The sequence below is a fragment of the Vipera ursinii genome (assembly GCF_947247035.1).
Source record: "Vipera ursinii genome assembly, chromosome: 5".
In the NCBI taxonomy this organism is placed as follows: Eukaryota; Metazoa; Chordata; class Lepidosauria; order Squamata; family Viperidae; genus Vipera; species Vipera ursinii.
Window position 1 is genome coordinate 37240910 of NC_139518.1, and position 12477 is coordinate 37253386.

The 12477-nt window shown below is 39.9% G+C and overlaps 1 protein-coding gene across 2 annotated transcripts in view; it reads right to left on the reverse strand.

Moving 5' to 3' along the window:
• Positions 1–12247, reverse strand: part of HDLBP (high density lipoprotein binding protein) — a 64986-nt gene extending 52739 nt beyond the window's left edge. Inside the window, exon 1 of one of the 2 annotated variants that reach the window (XM_083363606.1) lies at positions 12135–12247. The gene's annotated coding sequence lies outside the window, so the exon portion shown is untranslated. Of the gene's footprint in view, positions 1–520; positions 604–12134 lie in introns of those variants that run through there. The other variant, XM_083363607.1, reaches the window with a different exon arrangement.
• Between the last annotated feature and the right edge of the window lie 230 nt (positions 12248–12477).

Consider the following 12477-nt stretch of genomic DNA (forward strand, 5'->3'; position numbering starts at 1 on the left):
TTTCTCCTCTTCCAAGAGAGCGGCCAGACGCGAAGCGTGCGCCCGGCTCGGGATTCGTTTCGGACTACTAAGGAAATACGAACGAGAGGGAGCAGCTGGACTAGGACGCAGGTGGTGCCAGGACCTCCTCTCTCTAACCCTCCACGTCGGCAATCCCGCCCGACCCCTTTCCCCTCTTTCTACGGCAGCGTTTCCCAACCTTTAGGAACTTGAAGAGGCGTGGACTTCAACTCCCAGAATTCCCCAGCCAGCGAAACTCTTGCGAAACTCCAGCGAACCTCTTGCGAAACTCCAGCCAGTCCACGCGAAACTCCAGCGAAACTCCAGCCAGTCCACGCATCTTCAAGTTCCTAAAGGTTGAGAAACGCTGTTCTACGGCACCCAGCAGGCTCTGCCTTTTTTTTTCCCCCCAGCCGAAGCCCCCGACCCCCGGTTGCCTTCCCTTCCCCGCCCCCCTTAAGCGATCTGGCCCCCTTGTCTTCGGCCCAGCCGATCGCCCCCCCCCCTACGTGGCACTCACTCCGGCCCGTGCCTGCTAAGCTCGCTCGGCTCGAGAAGCCCCGAAGCGCTCCCGGGGAAAGCGGCGAGGCACCTTCTCGGCTGCTATTATGAGACCGAAATTGCCAATCCCGAGCTCACACGTCAGAAAAAGCCGAGCCCCTTCCCTTTCCTTTCCTGGGAAGGCCCGGCCCAGCGGAGAGCGACCGCAAAGCTCCGGTGGGGAGGGTGGGAAGCGGTGCCTCGGAACGCTACGCCGGCTATCCGACCCCGTCCGCTAGGCTGCTTTCCCCGGCTGCCCCGAAGAGCGCGAGTGGCGATGACACGGAAGCAGGCGGATCGCTCCATGTTGTAATACGCGGAGGACGCCGACCATCTTTAGTAGGGGGTCTTCAAACTTGGCCCTTTTATGACTTGTGGACTTCAACTCCCAGAATTCCTCAGCCAGCTATGCTGGCTGAGGAATTCTGGGAGTTGAAGTCCACAAGTCATAAAAGGGCCAAGTTTATTAATTCCATTTATATCCCACCCTTCTCCAAAGACTCAGGGCGGCTTACAAGCTTAGCAGTAGCCTTCATTCGATGTATATGCCTGCTTATTAGGGCTTTCACACACACACACACACCCAGCGGCATTATTACAAAGTCAGCTCAATTGCCCCCAACAATCTGGGTCCTCATTTTACCTCCCTGGGAAGGATGGAAGGCTGAGTCAACCTTGAGCCTGGTGGGATGCGAACCTGCACTAATTGCAGGCAGCTGGTGTTACTTAAGGAGGCATTAGCCCACTGCTCCACCAAGTTTGAAGACCCCTGATCTTTAGGAAGAACCCGCTTTTGATAACAGATTACTCGATTTAGTCTGTTTACGTCGGAAGTAAACCGTAGAAACGGGTTACCCGAGATTCGCAAGACCGACTTATTGGCAAATGCGAAGAATCGAACCTGCGACCTTTACTTGTAAAGTCAACTGGCTGGGTTCGCGTGTCCTCGGTTAACCAGATGACAATTTAGCGAATTAATTTGGCTGGGTTCACAGAATGCATTGTACCACAGATTAGTCCGTTACGTTTTAGCTTAATGTATCGTGTGAAGAGATCATTAGGGAATAGTTCCGTAGGACTTGGGAGATAATTTCAGGTAAATATTTTTGGAGGATATGTGGGTTCATTACTGGCCCCTTGGAAATAACTTGTCGACACATTTAACCACTGTCTGTGAAACATCTGAGGCTGTTTCGTAGGTAGTTTGTAAGCAAAGGTAGAGAAAATTAAAAGTAGCAGCGGTGGGGATAAATGGCACAGCTGTAAGCCGCATTGCTGGAATAATGGAGTAGATTTTAAGCACATTCTAATTTTTAAGTACATTTTTTCTTTTGTTGGCAACTAATGGCATTACAGTATTATTTATTCAATTTACCAGGCCTTCTAATAAATACTCAAAGATTGTAAAAAAAATAATATTAAATCCATCCCCCTACAAAACAATAGTCAAGCACAATAATAATGGCATGTTGCAGGGAATACAGTTCAATCAGCAATCATTTAAAAATGATCTTCAACATGGCCCTGTTCAAATCTGCTGGCTACAGCTCAATAAGATTCCAGAGGGAACTGCTTTTGACAACCACATTCTATAAACTGAAGATTTTCATACTTCTGTAGTTCACAGCTTGAAAGGTTGGCAAGATTCACTTCACACAACTGCCTTCATTCTGGTTTTAATAACCAAAATGCTAAGAATCATATTAGCATCTTCAGTTCTCTGCACTATACAATCATTCTTGAACCCATTTTTGAATGTTTGCTGGTACTCATCTAAATCTTCATTAATAGTTTATATGCCCCACTAAATCATGATATGGTTTATTTATGGCTAGCTTATGATTTATGTAACCATATTCTTGTCATTTATAAACTATGGATTAGTATATTATCTAAATCAGGTATTGTAGTTTAATAACATGTTAAGCAAACTATGGCTTAATATCTGTGAATCCTGACAGGCTGCATCTGGACTGCTTAAAGTTTCATAATCTAAGATGCCACCAAGAATATAATAAAACGTTATTTCCTAACTTCCTATCGTGTATTCACTAGGTACAAGCATTTTGGTTCGTATTATATCAGAATCTCTAATCCCAAACAGAGTATAAAAATGAAATTTGTGGGGGGTTTTTGTGCCCCAAGTCAGTGTGTGTTATATAGGCTGAAAGAAAAACTAAAAGAAGCAGGCCTGGACCTAAACATGTTCTCCGTTACATAAAACATGAACTCTGGGGCAAGTATCAAAATGAGACTACTGTAATTCCTTGCAAACGTTTACAATAAACGTGTAAAATATTCTACAAGGAAAATCATACAATTCATTACCCTATATTAGCAAGTTATAGATCAAATCCATCTGTAATGGATAAATACATCAGATGAAATGCTTCTCTGCTTGTATGAAAGACACTTCTGAAATGTAAGCAAACCTTTTATATTCGAAGTAAATGACTAAAGAGGACGTGTGAAACTGAATAGGCCACCAACTTCATGCCTAAATACTTAATAGTTTCTATTCCTAAAATAAAAATATCCGCCTGCATGAATAAAACTTTTTCAGTAAAAATCACTTTTCACTGGAAAGTCATTACTTGTACTTTCTCTATATACATCATTAGATATAACTGGTAGGATAAAATGGAATATGTATAGGAGAGGCAAGAAGTTTCTCCATGCTTTCTCTCCTGTATAGGAGATAAAACCAGATGAAATAGTCATGTTCAAAAGAGGAATGAATGGTAACACTTTCTGGCACTGGATGTTTGCGCTGAACAGATCTATCAAGGCATTCCAAAGCCATTAAATTGTACATCAAACCTATTCCAAGGTGCATATAAAGTAAAAGTAAAATTTCCAAATAAGAGAATTTAGGATTTGTTTTAGTCATGAGAATAAACATGTTCATGTTCAAATGATTCCTTTTTACTTAGTAAGCTGTTATATAAATGGATATTTGCACTTGCAGCTTTGTTATTTTTTCCTTTCCCAGGATGAGCGATCTTTAATAATAACTATTATTCTCTATTTCATCCAAATCAGAAAAATACAATTAATCAACACAGGTCAGCAATATCAGTTCTGCTAATTTAATGGATCCAGTTTTTAATTAATTTTGTTGCTTTAATAAAAGGTTACATTTTATAATATACAAGGAAATCAAATAATTCAATGTTAAAAATTCATAATACTTTTTATAAAAAAACCACAAAAATAGGTTGGTAAATATATTGAAATCTATGTGGCTTTAAGAGTCACCAATGACTTGATAGCACATACTGTAATCAAAACTTATTACAAACAAAACAACCCCAAGAACTTTGACCCTATAGTTCAAAGTCTTCTTCTTACCTGCTTCTCAGAAAAAAGGCTAATTCATGTATTGATAGACAACATATCTACAATTCATTGCAACAGATCAGGTATAAGTTTCTCCTTCCAGACTGGTATAATTTTTGTTAACTAGCTCCCATGCTGGATACTTTGATATATTATAGACACTAAAAATATATAACAGGTAAAGCATATACTGTAACACACTGATTGTCCAAAGTCATATTAACAATCCTGTTGATGTCAACCCAAATATATATAATAAGACAAGAACCAACCATATGAGTTAATGTTCCAATTACTGGAAAGCAGTCCATGTTTGTTAACTCTGCACTTTTTCAGATAAAGGATGTAAAGGAGTAATGATTGCAGCAGTTTCAGTGTGATTTTGTTCTAAAATATAAAGCACACTTTCCCTCTTTGTGAAATGCTATGTTTAATAGATATTTCTTATTATTGCCTATGAGACCACAATATATAAAATAATTCAAAATAGAACAACAATATCAGTGAACTAATAATATAGATAATCCTTAACTTACAAATTTTCATTTAGTGACTGTTTGAAGTTACAACAGCACTGGAAAAAATGACTTAATGTTTTTCACACTTACAACCACTGCAGCATCTCCATAGTCACGTGATAAAAATTTAGATGCTTGGCAACTGGTTTATATTTATGACAGTTCAGTGTCCTGGGGTCATGTGATCATCTTTTACTACCTTATGACAAGCAAAGTCAACGGAGAAGCCAGATTCTTTTACCAACGTAACAACTGCAGTGATTCGCTTAACAATGGTGGCAAAAAAGTTGTAAAATGAGAGAAAACTCACCTAACAACTGTCTTGCTTAGCAACATGAATTTTGGGCTAAATTGTGGTTGTAAGGACTACCTGTACTAGTATGAGAGCAGACACAATATATGATGTCATAATCCAAAGGCTCAATAGAAGATTGAATGCTTTAACCAATTTTTGAAAAATAAAGAGAAAAGAAATTAACATGGCCCCGGGGCCCAGGTCTTCCATAAGGCAACTCTGTTTTCTTTCTCAGATAGCACTTTGGAAAGTTTAAATGTAATTCTATTAGAAGGCTTGAATGGATGGACAGGAAATAAGAAAGTATTTTAAAAATTACTGGCTCAGTAAGAGGCCCAAGGACGAATTAAGACTTTCTGGTCAGCATCTGTTTAAAAATGGTCTGATTTGAATGTGTGGATTAAACATGTCTATTCCCGTGCATAGCAAAAAATGAATCTGAAAGCAGGACTCATTATTTATGATGAAAAATTGAGAGAATTAATAAAGATATTTGAGTAACCACAGATTCTGAATGTGGTTCACAGTATTATTTAGTGTTATCAAGAATGAATCTTGACAAAAAATGGATATAGAAGAAATGTAAAAATAATTAATAGAATGAGTAAAGGAAGCACAAAGATAAGTTTGGTAAGAAAGAATATTAAAATAAGCATTAATCACCCACATAATATATGGAAAATGGATGAAAGGAACAGTAATATGAAAGTTGCTTGGAACAGAACAAAGATAATTTATATTACAAAGTGTCACAAAATTATACCAAGTTATACCAATAATGAAAAAGAAGTGTCAAGGAATTATGAAGTAAATAAATTAGAAAATAATTACTGAAAAAGTGCAATATGGCTTTGTATCTTGCAGAAGGCGTGCAAGACAGAACTTTTGTTTTTCACCAAGTAATTCAGAAAAGTATGAATGTGGGAAAGAACGTTTCACATTGTTAACTTTAGACATGTATGATAAAGTGAATAGGCTTGAACTAGGAAATGTTTCATGTGACATGGAGGAGAATATTGGTTGTTGAATGTGATTAAGGGCAATGCTGTATATAATAGAAAAGCATGTAACTAGTGGAGTGTATAAGGAATTACAGTATTTCTTTTTGAACTGGAATGTATGATGGCCCTTTGACTGTTTAACAGATTATGAATAAATGTAAATGGAATTTTTATGGTGAAGTTAGAGGTGCATCAGTTAGGGACATTGCATGCAAATGACATCAAGCTGTTGGATGAGAATCTGAATGCTGCAATCAGGAGTATATATCTGAAAACAAGAGAAAGTATAGAGAAAGTGAACAGGTTCAAATGATATAATAAGTAGCAAAAAATAGAGAAAACACCATTTACCTTAATAAAATGTTTATTGAAAGTGGGGGAGGGGTTATGTAGACAAATTTTAAGTAATGCAATTGTTGGCAGACAACAAGTTATATTTTTATATCCCTATGAAATGCTATTGACTAAATAAAAAAAATTAAGCACAGTTAAAAAGCAACTGTGAGATTCCTTTGACAGTCATGATATTGGCATGGCTCCACTTTTTCTTTCTTTTTAATAATAAAAATAGAGGGCGATACCTGAATATTGAATGGACAGAAAAATAAATAACTAGAACAAAAAAAGTGGTTTTATAATTCAGGGACAATGATCACAAAACAAATGTAGAGTGAATGGGCAAAGAAAGAAGACAACGTTGGGATTAAAAATCCTCAAAAAAAAAGTATTTTAAAAACCAAAATTTAATTGATCTGATTACATGCCATCAAGTTGCTACCTATTAGTAACCATATAATTTAGAATTCAGGGGTGTCAAACTGCCGGCCCGCGGGCCACACGCATCACGAGGAAATTGCGCCCACTCCATTGTGGGCAATGGGGAAAAAGTTCCAATACGTTGTGCAACATTACATGACGTCGCAAGTTTGACATGTCTGATTTAGATATTCTCCATGATGATCTGTCTTCAGCTCTTCCAATAATGTAGTCATCTCTACTTAACTGAGTCTATCCACCTTGCTGCTGGTTGTCGTCTTCTCTTTCCTTCCATCTTTCTGTCTTAGAGCCTTATCCAGAGAGCTAGGCCTTCACATAATGTGTCCGAAGGAGAATAATATGTCTAAGTGACCTAAATTCAGAGGTATATTTTTCTTTAGTTAGAGCTCCCTATTTGATCATGTACTGTTTGGACTGTGGTTTCCTGACCTGTGCATAGATTTTGTACCAGGACAATCAGATGCTCTGGAATTCCCATTTTCCTAAGCACATTTTGAACACCCTTTTCTAATAAATGAAGTACGCATTGACTTTTTATTGTTTGCTTACCTCAATCATTTAGCAAGCATCACCAATAATATGTCATGTTCCCTGGCCTTTTCTGAATCCAGTTTGAATATCCAGCTTTTCGCTTTGTATGAAGAGCTCTAATCTGCATTGGATAACTCTATGCATAATTGTGCTAACATGTCAAATTAAGAATGCTGTATAGTATAATAGTCTGCATGCTCTGTCATTTTTTTTAATTTTTTTTGATACTGATGTTTCTACTAACCTCTCCCAATCTGTCGTTTTCCAGATTTGCTGGCATACTTTGGTTAGAACCTTTACAGGTTCTTCTTCCATTGCATTTTCTTTACATATTTGATAATTCCTGTAGCCTTCTGATTTTGAAATAACCAGACTGCAAATCTAACTTCACTTTTAGAATTACAGTTTCTTGTATACATGTCTTAATATTGACTTTTCTACTGTACAGAATTTCAGTATACTTTCATCTGTGATCTTTGAATCAATTATCTGTCCATTGGCAACCTTCACCACACCAATTGAAAGTTGGAATCGTCTTCTGAATATTAAGATCTCATTTGGCTACTTCTATCCTTAAATATGTTGTTGTAATATTCCTTCTTGTTTTTTAAGTTTACTAATAGTTTCTGTTCTAAGATCTTTGGTATTCTTGGCTTTGGTTTCTCTTCTCTTCTTGACAGTTTCTGCCATTTGTTCCATATTCATTTTTTTTCTTAGCCATGTCTGCTGTTATAACTGAGCTTTAAGTAATTCTCCTTGTTATTTTAGTTTCCTATGTCATATAGTCTTAACTACATTTTTCTCCTCAATATTTCTAACATTGCTATTCCAGTTTCCACCCACAAGTGGCACATCTTGTTTGCTTGAACTTGAGGATAAAGCTAACCAACTTTATCAACATTGCTCCTTGTTTTTTTCTTGTTTGTGTGCTAAATGATAAACATTATAATCTTCTGACCAAAAGCATCCATTGCAGCCCATTTCAATTCACTGATGCTGGAGTGAAAGATGAAATTACTTTCACTGTGTTGATCATTCTCATATTCAGCTTCTTACATTCCACATTCCCAATTATGCTTTTGCAGCTTTGAATTTTCTTTTCTTTTCTTTATTATTTATTGTATTATATTTATATACCGCCCTTTCCCGAAGGACTCAGGGCGGTTTACAGGGTGGTTAAAACAAAAAATACAAAAGTTAAAAACAGATTAAAAAAAATTATATCTGTCCCTGAACAAATAAAACCCGTTAAAATTAAAATTCTCAGCCTGGGCCAGAGAGCTCGAAGAGTCAGGTCTTCAGGTCCCGGCGGAACGAACGGAGGTCGGTGGCGGTCCTAAGCTCCACTGGCAGCTGGTTCCAAAGGGCAGGCGCACCCACTGAGAAGGCCCTATCCCTAGGTGTTGTCCGCCGGCAGTCTCTTACCGGCGGTACCCTGAGAAGACCCTCCCTGTGGGAGCGCACAGGACGAAGGGAGCTTGATGCCGGCAGCAGATGTTCCCTCAGATAACCCGGACCCAAGCCATTTAGGGCTTTATAGGTCATCACCAGCACCTTGAATCTCACCCGGAGGGCAACCGGGAGCCAATGCAGCTCGTGGAGTAAAGGTGTTACATGGGAGTATCGGGAAACCCCCATCACAACTCGCGCGGCCGCATTCTGCACCAGCTGAAGCCTCCGAGTGGTCCTCAAGGGCAGCCCCATGTAGAGAGCGTTGCAGTAGTCTAAACGGGAGGTCACGAGCGCATGAGTGACTGTGCGTAGGGCATCTCGGTCCAGATAGGGTCGCAACTGGCGCACCAGGCAAACCTGGGCAAAAGCCTCCCTGGTCACGGCTCCTATATGGTCTTCAAAATTGAGTCGTGAATCCAGGAGGACGCCCAAGTTGTGAGCCCTATCAACGGGGGGTAACACCTCACCCCCCATCGTTAGAGGTGGAATAGTCTGGTTAGCCCGAGATGCCGATATGCACAGCCACTCAGTCTTGGCAGGATTGAGACGAAGCCTGTTTCTCCCCATCCAGACCTGGACCGCCTCCAGGCAACGGGACATCACGGCGAGGGCATCGCTGGGTTGGTTTGGGGTGGAAAGAAAAAGTTGGGTATCATCAGTGTACTGATGATACCCCACCCCAAAACCACGAATGATCTCACCCAGCGGCTTCATATAGATGTTGAACAGGAGGGGCGAGAGAACCGACCCCTGAGGAACTCCACAAACGAGAGGCCTCGGGCGGATCTCTGCCCTCCCGTCAACACCGACTGCGAACGGCCGAGGAGATAGGAGAACCACCGTAAAACGGTGCCTCCCACTCCCAACCCCCTGAGATGCCGCAGTAGGATACCATGGTCGATGGTATCAAAAGCCGCTGAGAGACATCTCTGGAAGCTTTATGAAACTCTGTATCATAATTACCACTGGTATATTAAAAGCTCCTTAGTTCATCCTACTAGCATATTCAATGCCATCAGATCTGAGGGGCCCATCATCCAGTTCTACATTGTCAATCATTTTATATTGCGTATCCATGTTTGTGTGTCTGTGTGTATAACGTCTAGAAGAGGTTTACCAGTGATTTCTCCTATGCAACATGAAATGATGCCTTTGCCAATATCACTAGAGTGATTATCCACCTCCAGCATTTTCCTGTATCACTCCTGCCCAATATAGAAGCTTGCTTGCTTTAGCTGGACAGCTGGGATTACCTTCATTACCTTGGGTGACCCTGCTGGCAGTATGAACTCTTAACATACACTCCCAGCTTGCTTCACATCTTCTCAAGATCAGAGTCACTGCCACAATAAGACAGCAAAGAAGGACTATAGCCTTCTCAAAAAAAAGTTACTACTATCCCAAGGTCTGTTCAATATAATTGTTTTTAGTGTAAATGGTTTAGAATTTTTTTGTGTCTTCAAGTCAGTGTTGGCTCCTGGTAATTGCTTGGACAAGTACCTGCAAGGTTGTTTTTTTCAAGAAGTGGCTTGCCATTGCCTCCTTCCTAGACTGAGAATGACTGAAAGGTCACCCATGTGGCTTTGGCCTAAGGCAGGATCAGAACTCATGACCTCCTGGTTTCTAACTTAACAGCTCAAATCACCATATTAAACTGGATCATATGGTTTGGAATTAGGAAATTCCAAATAATTGCTTCATATGTGAAACTGGCTGCTTGGGCCATTTTTGGGCCATTGATTTGTGCTTAGATTGTAAGCCGCCCTGAGTCTTCAGAGAAGGGTGGGATATAAATGGGATTAAAATAAAAAAATAAAAATAAAAATTTTAGAAGCTGGCTCTAGTTTAAGCTTGAAACCTTGTCAAAATAGTAAAAACAGCTAATTTTGAATAGAAAACTGTTTCAAATGTGAAACTGTGATTAAAATATTTTCTCACTAGTATTACTTATTACTTTTAATAATTTGCATATCTAAGTTGCTGGTTATCTACGTATATAGCCCTACATACAGCCAAGTTATCTGAGAAAGTTGTTTCTCATCCACCCCGTAAGATCTGACAGAATGGAGCTTTACATTCTATCTACTAAGAAATGCCATCTGATGGAACATAGGAAGTGTACTTTCTCTGTCATGGAATCTCCTCAAGATTCAAACTGCACCAACTCCATAAGCTTTTAAACAATCGTGGAAAATCTGTTTGCTTTCCCCAAGATTGGGGTGTGCTTATCTGGCATTCAATGTCTGTTTTGGTAAGGAAATGTCTGTTCTCCCCATTTAACTTTTTTGAATCAGTGCACCATCCTGCATTGGGTGGCCTTATAAATCTATATTATAAATAACATGTATTGTTTTGAACTGTAATCCTGAGTTTACAACCATTCAGTGACCAAGTTACAATGGCACTGAAAAAGTGGCTTATAACCAGTCCTCACACTTACAGCATACACAGCATCTCCACAGTAACATGATGAAAATTTTAACACTTGGCAACTGGTACATACCAGTATTTAGGATGGTTGCAGCATCCTGGGGTCATATGAGCCCATTTGCAACCTACCCAGCTGCTTCCAACAAGTAAAGACAACGAGGGAAAACAGATTCAGTTAATGGCACAATTCACTTAAGAATTAAGAGATTTGCTTAATAACTGGTGCAAAAAAAGGATGTAAAATTGGATATGACTCACTTAACTGTCTTGCTTAGCAACGGACATTCTGGTCCAATTGTGATAAGTTGAGGACTGCTTGTACTGAATATTCAATAAATATAGCAATAAATGTACAACATATATCAGGAAGCAATAATTGGCTCATGCTGGTGGGAGCGCTAGAACACTAAAATTTGTCATTAATTTCAACAGTACAATATTAACATCTTTTAATACCACAGATGTACGCATATTTTGAAATCAGTACAAACAAGTGCTAATTTCTCTGCTTTAGAAGTGTCCGACGATAGATCAGTTAAAGAAAAATCATGTATCCATACCAGCCGGCCAATTAGTTATTTTCAAAACCGGTATTTTGTTAGGTGATATGCTGCAGTGAAAAAAGCTAAAGTGCAGCCTTCTTTTATGTCGACTGTAAAGATATCCAGGCGTTTCTTCCTTTACCTCTGAGCATATGTAACAAAGTTACAAGGTCGATTTGCTTCTATTCGGCTGCTAAAGGCAAGGCCAAAATTCTTCGTCAAGTTCACACTTTTCGGTGAATTACATTGAAAGGCAAAATTGGTACGATTCGTATTTTTCGAGAAATGCCTCTAATAATACATTTGCCTAAACCAGGGGTAGGCAACCTCGGCTCTTTTATGACTCATGGACTTCAACTCCCAGAATTCCTGAGCCAGCATAGCTGGCTCAGGAATTCTGGGAGTTGAAGTCCATAAGTCATAAAAGAGCCGAGGTTGCCGACCCCTGGCCTAAACCTTTCTAGTGTGCAGAATGAGAATACCGCGAGACGTATCACGTGTCCCTCAGAAACCAATTGAAATGAAAGACACCATAGACTTACAATTGAGGACTACCGAAGAGTTCCCGCACTTGAAGGCCTATTCAGTAATTCGACCTCATACCGATGTTTTATAAAAGCGATGCCCCACATCACAATTCTTCCATCAGCCTCTTACTAATTTATTTTTCTTTGCTTACGCTCAGAATGTGAAAAGCGTACAAGCCTACCTCGCGTGGACTCGGAACGCTCCTAAGCCGAATAGGAAGAACTTGCCGCCATCTTGGTGAAGGAAAGAAGCTATCCGTCACCCGCTAATATCCGAGGAGGAAGCTCCTCCTCCATCGTTGCCCTTTTTTTTTTTTAAAAAAAAAAAAATCACTATAGCAACCGGAAGAGGAAACGTGTTGGCAGGAGGGCAGCGCACGCGCTTTTGTTACCAGCCGCCTTGACGTTTTTTGTCTCGCGCGCGAAGCCGTGAAGGCTTTTCAAGGGGGGGGGCGGGGCGGGGGCGGAGAAATGATTTTTGCCTCGTGAGCAGAGTGGAGACGCGTTTGGGAAGAGAGGCAAGCG